The sequence below is a fragment of the Myotis myotis genome, unplaced genomic scaffold (genome assembly GCF_014108235.1).
Source record: "Myotis myotis isolate mMyoMyo1 unplaced genomic scaffold, mMyoMyo1.p scaffold_m19_p_3, whole genome shotgun sequence".
In the NCBI taxonomy this organism is placed as follows: domain Eukaryota; kingdom Metazoa; phylum Chordata; class Mammalia; order Chiroptera; family Vespertilionidae; genus Myotis; species Myotis myotis.
The window spans coordinates 133185637-133200096 of NW_023416335.1; the positions used below are offsets into that span (position 1 = coordinate 133185637).

The following is a 14460-nucleotide window of genomic DNA, read 5'->3' on the forward strand; positions in this document are numbered from 1 at the left end:
TACAAAAATTTTCAACATGGTATGAATATGATAAAATATAAGAATATTCTGTAAGATAAAGCCTGTTAGGAGGGTATGATTATCTACTTTATAAAATTTAATGCAATTTAATATTTTATATTCAATATTTCATATTAAAATGTCTCAAACTTAAGCATATATTTTACTCTAGACTAATAGAGTATATCCACCATCTTGTCTGTCCTTTTAGTGATATCCAGAAAAAGTCAAGAGTAATAATAAAAATATTTAGTACAACTTATAAGAGGAATTATGAAAACCCCACTTGCCAATATTACAAAGTTTAAAAATGGATTTTTAAATATAGCTAAAATATCAGACATTATTATAAAAGAAATGAACATTATAGGAAGAAATAGTCAAATACTATAATCTAATTTCAACAACACCAAAGAAGTTATATGACCATGTGGCCTGCCATTGTGCTGAGGTAGTTTTCCATATAGAATCATTCAATCTAACCCTCCAGCAAAATTTAATTCTGGTCTCCCTCATTTATGGAAGGTAAGATGCCCAATTATTAATTCTACTTAAACTTTTTAAGAAAATTAAAAGGCTTCCAATATTATAAAATTAGATTGTGATAATGGTGATGTAACTAAATATAGTATGAATTCTACTCATAATGGGTAAATTTTATACTATGCAAATTTTATCTCAATAGCCCTGGTTTAAAAATGTGTCCCTACAGGGAGGCCGGTTTCAGTCAGGCTGCTAACATATAAGTTGACTGGCTGAAAATAAAAGTAAGTCAGGAAGGTGGGTGAGGCCAGAGTAGCGGAAAGACAACATGGGATTCAACCTGGCCAGCAATGATCAAATTATATTTGCCTCACTCTTTCCCCTTGAAAAGGGAACAGAAATAAACATATTACTGAGGGGGGGGGGAAAGTTTTGCTACATACAACAATTTTTGCCAAGCCCATCCCTTTAAAAAAAATGTCTTAATGTAACTAGTGGTCACTAGAATATCTGGCACATATATAACCGTCATTCAGTGAAATTAATGAAATGCCAAATGTACTTAACCCTTTGAGTGCCAACCAATACCCTAGGAACTATGCTAAAATTGCCAAGGCATTTTTGCTGATTTTACAGCAGTTTAGGAAAAAATTATGAATCACAAGTAAATGAAGTTACATATTCAGTATCTTCCACAAAATCGTCATCTTCACAGCAAGAATTGACATATTTAGCAATATCATCATCACTAATAAAAGCAGACTTAGAGCTGGACACTGCAGGAGGAGCGCGATAGCACTCCTGGCACTTTTGGAGATAGACAGGAGGAGCGTGATTGCGCTCCACGGGACTCCAGGGATTAAGGTAGAAAAAAAAACCTAAACACATTTCATTTGGAAATGAAAACAAAAATACACATTGTATCATAGAGCATATGTGAAAACGTTTCATGTTCTATAGTCCTCTTTATCTCTACCACTATTTGAACTATTCTTAGTATCTATATATATAAAAGCCTAATATGCAAAGTGTCCCCTTGGAAGTTCGACCAACTGGGAGTTTGATCACTCTCTATGACATACACTGACCACCAGGAGGTGGCACAGAAAGAAGAAAGGCCCCGGTTGGCAGCTGGCAGCTGGCAGCCGCTAGGGACCCACCCATGCACAAATTTTGTGCACTGGTGCCGGAAGCTGGTCCATCCTTGCTGCTTGACACAGTTGCTGCAGGATAGAAACATCTGCACAGCATATGTTTCAAGGGACCTGGCGTATATAGCATACTGTTCTTAATATGTTTGCTTCCCTTAGCGCTGTGTGTTTTAACCAAGGTCACCTCTCCGAGAAAGGTTGTTTCCCCAGGTAGGGATTTTTCCCTGAAGTTAGGGAGGGGATGAAACTCCTTAACTAAGTGCCAGGCGGGTAGTTAATCACTTTAACTACAAACAATCATGCTTAAGCTACATAATCTTTACTCCCTGGAATGGAGATAAGAAACGCCCTAACCTTCGTAATAGAGATTGATAGGATTGAATCAACTGGTATAAATACAGATGTAACAAGACAATAAAAACCAGAACCTCTCTGGAGATCCAGACCAGAACTTGGCTGGAGATCCTGGCTGGAGATCCTGGCTAGGCTGCTGATCAACTGAACACTGTCTCCGTGTCCTTCCTTCTTCGCCTACTCCGTCTACGCCTTTGGGAACCCCTGGACCTGCTGGGGTTGGACCCCAGCACACTGGGCCTCTAGTATTTTATATTAGCACAGAAATTAATAAGTATACTATATGCACACATAAACTATTCTTGATAGTTACTTAGCTTCATATTTCATAGGAAAAGAGAAAATACAAAAAAAAACATGTTAGGATTGATTTCTTTTCTGATTTTTAAGTATGTGCTAATTTAAAGGGGAAAAAATGGCCCAATTATCCTTTTCCCCAGGCATTTCCTTTTTAAAGTAACAATGCTCCTATTTAACAGGTAATATCTGTCGAGTTGGCACAAATTTTAGCAGAATTTCCACTCTTTCTTCTATTGTATCATTTTTTTTTGGGGGGGGGTTATTTATTTAGTCTTATTGTTGACAGTATTACAGATGTCCCCATTTCTCCCCCACCTTTGTCCCCCTCCACCTAGGCCTCACCACACTATTATCTGTGTCTATGGGTTATGTATATCTGCATGTAAGTTCCCTGGTTAATCTCTTCCCATCTCCCTCCTACTCCCCTCCTTTCGGGATCTGTCAGTCTGTTCCATGCATCTATGCCTCTAGACCAGGGGTGGGCAAACTTTTTGACTCGAGGGCCACAATGGGTTCTTAAACTGGACCGAGGGCCGGAACAAAAGCATGGATGGAGTGTTTGTGTGAACTAATATAAATTCAAAGTAAACATCATTACATAAAAGGGTACGGCCTTTTTTTTTTTTTTTTTTAGTTTTATTCATTTCAAACGGGCCAGATCCGGCCCACGGGCCGTAGTTTGCCCACAGCTGCTCTAGACCTGTTTTGTTTATCAGTATCAAAAGATACCTTGAAACAGATGAAAATGAACACACAATAACCCCAAATCTATGGGATACAGAGAGAGTAATCCTGAGAAAGAAGTTCATAGCATAACAGGCCTATCTCAAGACATAAAAATCTTGCCCAGCAGTTATGGTTCAGTGGACTGAGCATTGTCCTATCCACCAAGAGGTCACTGGCTCCATTCCAGATCAGGGCACATGCCTAGGTTGCTGGCATGATCTCCAGTAGGGAGTATGCCCAGAGGCTGACGATCAATTTCTTTCTCATTGGTGTTTATATATATATATCTCTCCCTCTTCCTACCTTTCTCTTTAAAATATCAATAAAAACATACTTTTAAATAATATATAGGAGAACCAAGATGGCGGCATAAGGTACAAACCTGTACGTGCTGCCCCCCACAACAACATTAAAACCACAACTATAAGACAAAAGAGCTATCATCCAGAACCACGGGACAGCTGACCGAGTGGAAGTTCTACAACTAGAAGGAAAGAAAAAAGCACATTGAGACCGAGTAGGAGGGGAGAGGCGCCAAGAACAGAGGTACGGAGGCATGCAGGAGGCTGCTGCACCTGGGTGCGTGGTTTTTTTCAATCGGAAGGGGACAAGCTCTCGAACGCACTGAACTCATTTACAGCAAGACACTGGGGTTCCAGGCTCCTACAGGGAGAAATGGGACTGTCTTGCAGTGGGTCGGAAAGCAAGGGTGACTTTCACACAGAGCTGCTCGCAGGGATCATTGTTGCTGTGGGGCCGCGTGGCACTCGGGGAGTTGTGGAGTCAGAGTTGCGGGGTCGCTGACGACACCATTGCTGTTTGCTCCACCCTGGGGACTCTCTGAGAGCCCGCCCCACTCAATTTACATCCCTTCCCAAGCTGTGCTCGGTGGCACAAAGGAAGCACCTGCGCTTTTGCAGCCTAACAAACTGCAGTGAATCAGAGAGCTCTAAAACTTCCAAACTCCAAACAAAGAGGAGAAATCTGTTGATATTGCTGTAGCCCCTGCTGGGTGGACCCACACAGTGGTTGACTTGAAGATCCAGGAGCCAGGGTACTCTGGGTCAGATACTACATTTCAACTCCTCACATCTATAAAGGACACACTCAAGAAGCAGACTCAGTGAGCACCAAAGCCCCACTGAAGGAAGTCCTACCGCATAAGGGTGTCTCCAGCACAGTAGTTCTTCTTATAGACACAGTGGGTTCTCGCAGTCAGCCAAAAATGCGAAAACAAAGAAACAGGTCACAAATGAAAGAAATGGAGGAAAGCAAACTAATGGAGGACATAGAGTTCAGAACCACAGTTATAAGGTTACTCAAGAATCTTCTACGAACCTCCGAGGAACTTAGTGAGACCTTCAAGGATCTCAATGAGAATGCCAAAAAAATGGAAAAGGACCAGTCAGAAATTAAACACACTGACTGAAATAAAGAATAATATACAGAGATCCAACAGCAGACGAGAGGATCCCAAGAATCAAGTCAAAGATCTGAAATACGAAGAAGCAAAAAAACACCTATCCGGAAAAGTAAAAGGAAAAAAGAATCCAAAAATATGAAGATAGTGTAAGGAGCCTCTGGGACAACTTCAAACGTACCAATATCCAAATTATGGGGTGCCAGAAGAAGAAAGAGAGCAAGATACTGAAAGCCTATTTGAAGAAATCATGACAGAAAACTTCCCCTACCTGGTGAAAGAAATAGACTTACAAGTCCAGGAAGCGCAGAGAACCCCAAACAAAAGGAATCCAAAGAGGACCACACCAAGACACATCCTAATTAAAATGCCAAGAGCAAAAGACAAAGAGAGAATCTTAAAAGCAGCAAGAGAAAAACAGTTAGTTACCTACAAGGGAGTACCCATATGACTGTCAGCTGATTTCTCAACAGAAACTATGCAGGCCAGAAGGGAGTGGCAAGAAATATTCAAAGTGATGAATGCCAAGAACCTACAACCAAGATTACCTTATCTAGCAAAGCTATCATTCAGAATTGAAGGTCAGATAAAGAGCTTCACAGATAAGGAAAAGCTAAAGGAGTTTATCACCACCAAACCAGGATTATATGAAATGCTGAAGGATATCCTTTAAGGGATAAATACCACATGATCTCACTCATTTTTGGAATATAATGAACAACATAAACTGATGAACAAGGACTGATCCAGAGATGGAGAGGCATTGATTGGACTGACAGGCCTTGGAGGGAAGGTGGGGGAGGGTGGGGTTAAGGGGGAGAGATCAACCAAAGGACTTATATGCAAGCATATAGGCCTAACCAATGGACATGGACAACGGGGGGCGGGGGGGAGCATGAGCAGGGGGGCGTAGGGGGTAACATGGGGATAAGGACACATATGTAATATCATAATCAATAAAAAATATATTAAAAAATATATATATATATAAAAGAAACAAGAAAAATATCAAATAAATTATCTAAAGCTACAACTAAAAGAATTAGAAAGAGAACAAGAAAAACCCAGAGTAAATAGAAGGAAGGAAATAATAAAGATCAGAATGGAAATAAATGTCATAGAAACTAAAAACAAAAGCAAAAACAACAAGTACAACAAAAAAACAACCATGAAATATCAATGAAACCAAGAGCTAGTTATTTGAAAAGATATACCAGATTTATAAACCTTTATTCAGACTCATCAAGAAAGGGAGAAGACCCAAATATGTAAGTAAAATCAGAAATGAAAGAGGTGAAATAACAACTGATACCACAGAAATATAAGGGATTGTTAGAAAATACTACAAACAACTATTTGTCAACAAATTGGACAATCTGGGAGAAATGGACAAATGCCTCAAAACATACAATGTTCCAAAACTCAATCAGGGAGAATCAGAAAACCTGAATAGAGGGATAACAACTAATAAAATTGAAACAGTAATCAAAAAACTCCCAGCAAACAAAAGTCTTGGACTGGATGGTTTCTCAAGTGAATTTTACCAAACAAGTAGAACTAATACCAATCCTCAAACTATTCCAAAAAATTCAAGAGGAAGGAAGATTTCCAAGTTATTTTTAGAAGGCCAGCATTATTCTAATTCCAAAACCAGACAAAGACACTACAAAGAAAGAAAATTACAGGCCAATATCTTTGATGAATATAGATGCTATAATCCTCAAAAAAATTTGCCAATCAGATTCAGCAATACATTAAAAATATCATATACCATGACCAAGTGCAAGAGATGCAATTCCAGGGATACGAGCTGGTAGAATGTTAGAAAACCAATAAATGTGATACATCACATAAACTAAATGAAGGATGAAAATCACATGATCAATTAACACAGGAAAAACATTTGACAAAATCCAGCACCCATTTTTTATAAAAACATTCATCAAAGTGGGAATAGTGGCCATACATAATAAAGGCCACAGATGACAAACTACAGCCAACATCATACTCAATGGGCAAAAACTAAGTGTTTCTCTTAACAGGAACAAGAAAATAAGCATGTCCACTTCTTCTCTTTCTTTTAAAATAGTGAATGGTGAAGTTAAGATTGTAATAAGAAAATGAACCTTTTCTAAAAGTGAAGCCTTATTTTATATTGAAAACACATTTTAATTCCATTAAATTCCAGATTTTAATTTTAAATATTTAATACAGTTTGTGTACATAGGTAGTAAATTAAATATATTAGAATATCATTTCAATATTTGATCACTTCCATTGACATAGGCTAATATTATCTGTCATTATAAAATTTAAATTATATAGTAAAACTAATCATACAGCATTATAAGACTTTCACAAAAAACCGAAGGAATTCAAATTTATGAAAGCATTGATATAAATACTAAAACACTATGCTAATTAATCAATACACTAAATTCATATTTTAGCTCCAGGAACCATATTTTTAATGTTATTTAGTTATATCTAATATATAATTTTTCATATATGTCCTTTAGTACTATTGAGAATTTAAAAATTTGTTTTAAATACACATTTTAATCTATATATTTTTTACCTTTCTATGAATCTGTGATTAAAACATACCTTCAAAGTAACCAAGTCTCTTGGGTTGTAGCTTCTTTGGTGATTGTGTAGTAGAAACTTTATTTTCATTGTTTTTGAATAATGCTAGGCGCACTGTGGCATCTGGACAAAATAGAAAGGTAAGACAGAAGGTCAGCCGTAGATCATTCCTTCTCTGAAATAGCTATATACTTTTTATGATAATATTAAAAATGATACCTGCTCTATAAAACTATGTGAAAATGATATTATTTTTTAAAGACTCATAATATGAAAAGGTAATCAGCCTGATAACCACTAATGAAATTGAAGCAGTAATCAAAACACTCCAGCAAACAAAAGTCTTGGACTGGATGGCCTCACAAGTGAATTTTACCAAACATTCAAAGAACTAACACCAATCCTCCTCGAACTATTCCAAAAAATTCAAGAAGAAGGAAGATTTCCAAGCTACTATTGGTTATCTGATTAAACACATAGCTACTATTTAATACAAAAAGCAGAAACACTAATAATGTGAACAAATTTTACACCTAAAATTGTCAGTTATGGCATCATCCTTTTATTTGGGGAGTTGCTTCACTGTTTATTATTTTAGCTCCTTATTTAAATTCCTAATATTTCTGCTGCAATAAAGTACAATTTCTATAAATACATAATAGGTAAAAGCTATTATTTTAGGAAATATCAAATACCCTATTTTTTATCCTCTAAACTATGATCAACTGGGCTAGATGAGATGGACAGAAGATAACTAATGGGATGAAGACAGATATAAAATGATTATTCATTAATTTTAAAGATAAATTAATAGTTTCTTTATTGCCCTAATTTATTGTATTTTACATAGCAAAAATGTAAAAATCCTATATATTTTTATACCCAAGATAATTCTAAATCTAGTAACTTTATAAGATAAATAGGATAATTGTAAACGTAGGGCCCTATATATTTCTTTTTATTTGAATGAATGGTTCTATAGAATGTAAAATTGGGGATTTGGTAGGTTAAAATAAGACAAAAGATTTTTGCTTGTTGATGAACTGTAAGAAAAGAAAAATATAGTAAGTAATAGGAAATAGAATAAAGAGTGGAAATTTTTACATTAAAGTAGGTTAACTTAGTTGTACACCTGAAACTAATAAAATAGTGTATGTCAATTATATAGGGTGTCCCGAAATTCATGCAAGATTTGCAATTCAATTCAATTTAATTAAAATAAATAATATGCCAAAGCCGGTTTGGCTCAGCGGATAGAGTGTCGGCCTGCGGACTGAAGGGTCCCAGGTTCGATTCCGGTCAAGGGCATGTACCTGGGTTGCAGCCACTTCCCCAGTGGGGGATGTGCAGGAGGCAGCTGATAGATGTTTCTCTCTCATCGATGTTTCTGACTCTCTATCTCTCTCCCTTCCTCTCTGTAAAAAATCAATAAAATATATTAAAAAAAAAACCCAAAAACAAATAATATATTGTAGGTTAGCATTAAACCACAATTTAGTTCAATGTACATTTCTTAGTAACTCACATCATCTTGCGGGGGTTGGAGAAGGCAATGGGGGAAAAAAGGGACATATGTAATTCTTTCAACAATAAAGATTTATTTAAAAAATAATCTTTGATTAATACCTAGTATAATAGAATTAAATATACTAGATGGAAAAATAAGATTTTAAACATTATAAACCCCAAAATACATATCTTCATGAAATGCTAAGACAGCATGTGTTTTGGAGTAGAAATCTAAAAAACAGTATCTTCAGGGTTATTCTCTAGCATGAGCAAACTGAAGGTTTCCACTATTCCTCTAATAATAATTTATCTTTAATAAGCATAATTTATATACTTCACAGATATTATATTTCATAATATTAGGGAAAAATTGGTCAATATTTGGGCACATCTCATAATTATTAGTGACATGAATTATTATGAGTTGGGTTCTTTATATATTCAATAAAAACCATCAAAAAGAACAATAAAAATCCTGGCATGTATATATTAAAATATATTTAATAGAATGAGTATTATATATCATTTAAGTTATTTACAGAAAAACATAATGGCATGCCAAAGGAGCATTAGTCATTCGGGCATACAGATTACCATGGGCTTACATACCTGTAATGACACCTTATTACAACCTGCTGATCTTTCCTCACATTGTTCAGACTGTCTTGCCTTTCCATTTGAATATGTATTTTCTCAGGCAAAGGCATTACAATTCAACAGACCTGGGTTAGATTCAAGCTCAAACTTACACTAATTCTATGACTGGTAAGAATGCTCTCACCCTCTGCCTCCTCTGTCCAATAGAAAAAATTTTGGTTTTGAAGTATTACTGTGAGATTTAATGAGATTATGTGTGTAAAGCATCAAAACTTGTGTCTATATAAGTGTAGGTGCTCAACTAATGTAAGCATATAATAACAACATAAGTAATAATAATATTTCCAATTTTTATATTCTTTTAAACGATGAATCCTTCATTTAATAAGGTGGGATATATTGAAAAAAGTTTGATGGATCTATAATTGATTTCATTTTATTCAACATAGCACATAGAATAAAACCTATTGATCTTTTATAAGTACTTTGGTACTCCCTTGGGCAAATAACAATTTTTTCTGTGACTTGATTTCTTCATATGTAAGACATAGATAACAATAACACTTTCCTCACACTATTATCAAGATTAAATAAGCGAATATACACAAAATATTTAACAGTTGTCTAGCTCTATTTACTCAGTAAGATAATTTTATTCATCAAAAGCACATAAAGAGTGCTACATTTTTAGTATTTTATTTCAAAACATTCTTATTTTACCATCTTAAATTGATTTAAAACTTAAATTAATTCAAATTTCAAAGGGATAATAATAAAGAAAAACATAGTAATTCTGGGCGGGGAAAAAATCACTTAATTTTGATAGTCCCTGGAAATACCACTGTGAACAAGACACAATTCTTACCCTCAAAAACAACATAATCGAGTAAAAAAGCTTAGACATAAGGATATTGCAAAGAGTACAGCTTTGACATCTTTTCTTGCATTGTAAAGTCGGGTTTATACTTTTAAATTGATTCATCTGATATCATCAATAGCATGACTGTCCTTTTTTTTAAGTCTTTATAGCTCCCAGTATGACTTGCCCAGTATCTGGGAAATAGGTTTTAATACATCTTAATAAAATATTTAAAGAAACCCAAAAGTAAACTGAGTTTCTAGTTTGCATGTGGCACTGTACTTGAAACTTTATCTCCATTATCTCATTTAAACAACATAATTTTATTTAGACATTAGAATATACTAAAAATCATTTCCTTCCCTGTGGAATCCCATTTTAGTTTCTATAACCTTGACCTTAGCTCATTGATTATCCTCACTAACTTTATACTGAAAATCTGGTTATTATCTATTTTCTTTATGTGCCAAGAACAATAGTGTTGTAAAATAAGTTTTATGTTAAGACGGAAAGACTAACTATATTTCATCATCTTATAAGGAGTAATATTTACTAATTTAAATTTGCCTTCCCAAATATAAATATGCACTTAAATGACTATACTACCGGACACATACAATCATACACATAATCAAAGTCAAATGTATTTAGTGACTTTTATCTAACTTATTTCTGATTTTATTAACAGTTATTTATTGAACATCTACCATATACCAGGCAGGGTATTAGGTTCTGGGTATTCAGTGTGGAACAAATAGAGTCTTAGCATCAAGGACATTACTATTAAAATGAGTTTTATCATCATTTTGTGGATATAAGAAAGTAAGATTTGATAAAATTCTTATAAATTTGTTGAAAATCACTGAGGCAAACAAAACATATCAATAAACTTCGTTTTACCACAGTTTTGTCTATACTATTCCCCTTTAACATTTATTAGTTGCCTTATCATTTTACAACCTGATCTCTTTGCTATAGCCGATGAGCTGCTTAATTCATATTTAAAAAATTACCCTGTCTTATTTTCTAGCAGGCTTAATTCCTGGCTATAATTAAATGTTACCAACACAGTCTCAAGCTATTTTCTTTATTGAAATAAAATCACTAACTATTGGAATGGTTAGCATGTACTTAACACTGTACTAGGTGTTACAAATAGATGCAAAATGATACTTATCCCTACTTGCAGCTCTATATTTATAACTAAACTAGAGGCCCGATGCACAAAATTCGTGCAAGAGTAGGCCTCCCTTCACCTGGCTGCCGGCAACGGCTTCCCTCTGCAACCTGGGATCCGGGCTTCTCTCTGGCCCCCGGTTTCATCCAGAAGGATGTCTGGAATGACATCTGGTCTAATTAGCATATTACCCTTTTATTATTATAGATTAACTTTGTTTGCTCCAGCCTGCTCTTTCTTTTCTCTAATTATAAAATTCAAAATGCATAAGCATGATAAATGTTGGAAAACATTATGTCTTCAGCCTTATGTCCATAGCCCTTAAGCTTCTTACCATCTGTTCTTCACCAAAATCCCTATGCCCAGGATTCAGCCTCTCTGAGGAGTGGTCCACGTCAAAGCCAGTCACTCACTTTCTTTCCCCACTTGGCTCATCTCATTCTTGCTACCAATTATACTCACTACCTTTAGGTTATTGACCCTCATCTATATTAAGAAAAGGGTAATATGCTAATTAGACTGGGAGACCTTACAGGAGACCTTCCAGAACATCCTTCTGGACAAAGCCATGACGGCAGGGCTCAGGCAGAGGCTGGGGGGGGCGGGGCAGTTGGGGGAAAGCAGGCAGGCAGGGAAGGGCAATTGGGGGTGATCAGGCTGGCAGGGGGAGAGGCTATCAGGCCAGCAGGCAGAGTGGTTAGGGGTGATCAGGCAGGCAGGCAGGTGAGCAGTTAGGAGCCAGCAGTCCTGGATTGCGAGAGGGATGTCCGACTGCTGGTTTAAGCCCAATCTCTGGAGGATCGGGCCTAAACCGGCAGTCGGACATCCCCTGGGGGGTCTCAGATTGGAGAGGGTGCAGGCAGGGCTGTGGGACACCCCCCCATGCATGAATTTCGTGCGCCAGGCCACTAGTGTATTCAATAAACCAGCAACTCTCACCTTGCACATAATGTGTTTGACTACAGTACCAAACTCTAAAGTTCCCTAGGTATCTGTTAGTTTCCAGGGCAGATCACCACATGCTGACATTCTGTGCATAAGGCAACAGTAAAAACAAAAACACAAACATATAAAACCCCACAAAAACAATACTAGTCATAACTGATTTGTGCTTATGTCCATCATGAGGGAAATATCAACGACTTCCTAGGAATAACAATAATCAGAACCCAAACCCAAACTGAGTAAAAACAATCATGGTAACTTCTCACAATTTTGTATATTCTCCTGTGGCTTCCCGTCAATTTCCCTTGCCCTGCCCCTCCTCCTCCTGCTTCTACTCTTTAAAGCAAATGGGCTCATTTATCACAATAGAAGTCATCAATACTGAGTCTCCCCTGATGGCTGCCCACACTGTGTTTCCTCTGCCCCTTGCTTCTTCATTAATCAGTGTTCTCAGTGGTATTATTACTCTACCTGCAACTTTCTTTAAATAATTGACCCCATGCCTTTGCCCTATTCTCACTCTCATCATAAATCAAATATTATTGTCTCATATATCCCTTGGCTAATAAATATATGTAAAAGATATAAAAAGATAATATTATGAAGTGCTTGCTAAGAGCAACTTGCTCTAAGGTTTTTCATAGCAGAAAGTTGAATTAAAGCTTCCATTCTCCATGCATTTATGCTTCACGTCCTTGAAAAATATGGCTGTGTAGATTTAGGATATAACTGGTTCAATTTAATAAAGGTTCCTATTCTCTGAAGCCCCACCTGCCACCATCCCTACCCCCACAAGAGCTGGTTAGTCTCCAGTAGTTTTAAGGAAAATGTTGCCCTCTGGTGGCTTGAAAATTTCAAGTTGTCCATATAAGATATATCTCCATTTATATTTGAAAAGTATTAGTAAATTTTTAAGTTCCATCAGAATTTAAATATTTAAAATATCATTTTAAGTTTTTAGTGAGTAGAATTTTTAAATTATGGTCATTATTTTCGTCATAGTCAAATAAATAAATAGCATATCACAGACTAATTAAATTTTAAAACTGAAAAAGTACTAGAAAATGCTTTAGTCTATAAAGAAGAAGACCCAATAACAGTGTTAAATAATTTGCTCACAGAAACAAAATGACATAAGTGCTATATCATCAATCTGGTAGAATTTTAAAGCATCATAGTGGAGAAGGGCCCATTGATACTCTTTTTCTCTGTTAATCTTACTTTGAATATTTCTATGATGTGTATCTGTTGTGAGGGAGGAGTAGAGAAACAGAAAGAGGAGAATTTATGGTTATCGTTAAGTTTTACATTTTAGAACTCAATTTTTAAAAGGCCTTTTATTTCATCAATCTAATAGTATTTTGGTAAAACAAAAGCTTAACAGGTAGATATAGAACCTCACACAGTAATAAGAATGCAATTGGTTTTATAGTCATGTAATTAGAGTAAAAAGCCCAATAAAAATTACACAACTGCCATTTTGGATTTTTACCTAACAGGCCATGCTTAATGACCACTATTAAAATGTTAAATTTAAGATGTAGTTGTTAACTTGGATGTCTAATTGTACTTTTTTGTTTGTTACCCTACCATGCCCCCTTGTGACAGATAAAAAGAGGTTTAGACGAAACCGGTTTGGCTCAGTGGATAGAGTGTCGGCCTGCGGACTCAAGGGTCCCGGGTTCGATTCCGGTCAAGGGCATGTACCTGGGTTGCGGGCACATCCCCAGTGGGAGATGTGCAGGAGGCAGCTGATCGATGTTTCTCTCTCATCAATGTTTCTAACTCTCTATCTCTCTCCCTTCCTCTCTGTAAAAAATCAATAAAATATATTAAAAAAAAAAAGAGGTTTAATTTTTGCCTGATAATAATTATGTCTAATCTTTGGCCATTAAAGCAATTATTTTGATGTATAAGCATATATTCTTTATTCAAACTTTTGCTAAAACATATTATTTACTATGCTCAACCTAAAAAACAATTGCTCAGTTATAAGAATTAGTAAGAAAAATCTATATAAATTTCCAGAGACTGAGTCTAACAGAATAAACTTTTCCTTAGCTTCAGTATCAGAAACCATGCAAATACTTTTTAAAATAAATATTGAGCATAAATCAGTAATTGTTTAACATTGGTTGAATCAGTTCTTAAGCCACTTCTGATATTTGAACTTGCCACAGGAGTTTCAGAAACTTTTATTATTATCAAAATAGCTAATGTTACAGTACTAAAAAATATGCTTGTAATTAATTTTAATATTTTAAAACTGACAAACTTTTAGTACATAACAAAAATACTAGTTATCTCAAAAATAAAAAATTAAGATTCACTAATATAACATCAGAAAAGGAAA

At 35.6% G+C, this 14460-nt stretch overlaps 1 protein-coding gene across 1 annotated transcript in view; it reads right to left on the reverse strand.

The window, feature by feature from the left end:
- LRRIQ1 (leucine rich repeats and IQ motif containing 1) overlaps positions 1 to 14460 on the reverse strand; it is a 262613-nt gene that overhangs the window by 107740 nt on the left and 140413 nt on the right. The gene's annotated exons all lie outside the window — the stretch shown is intronic.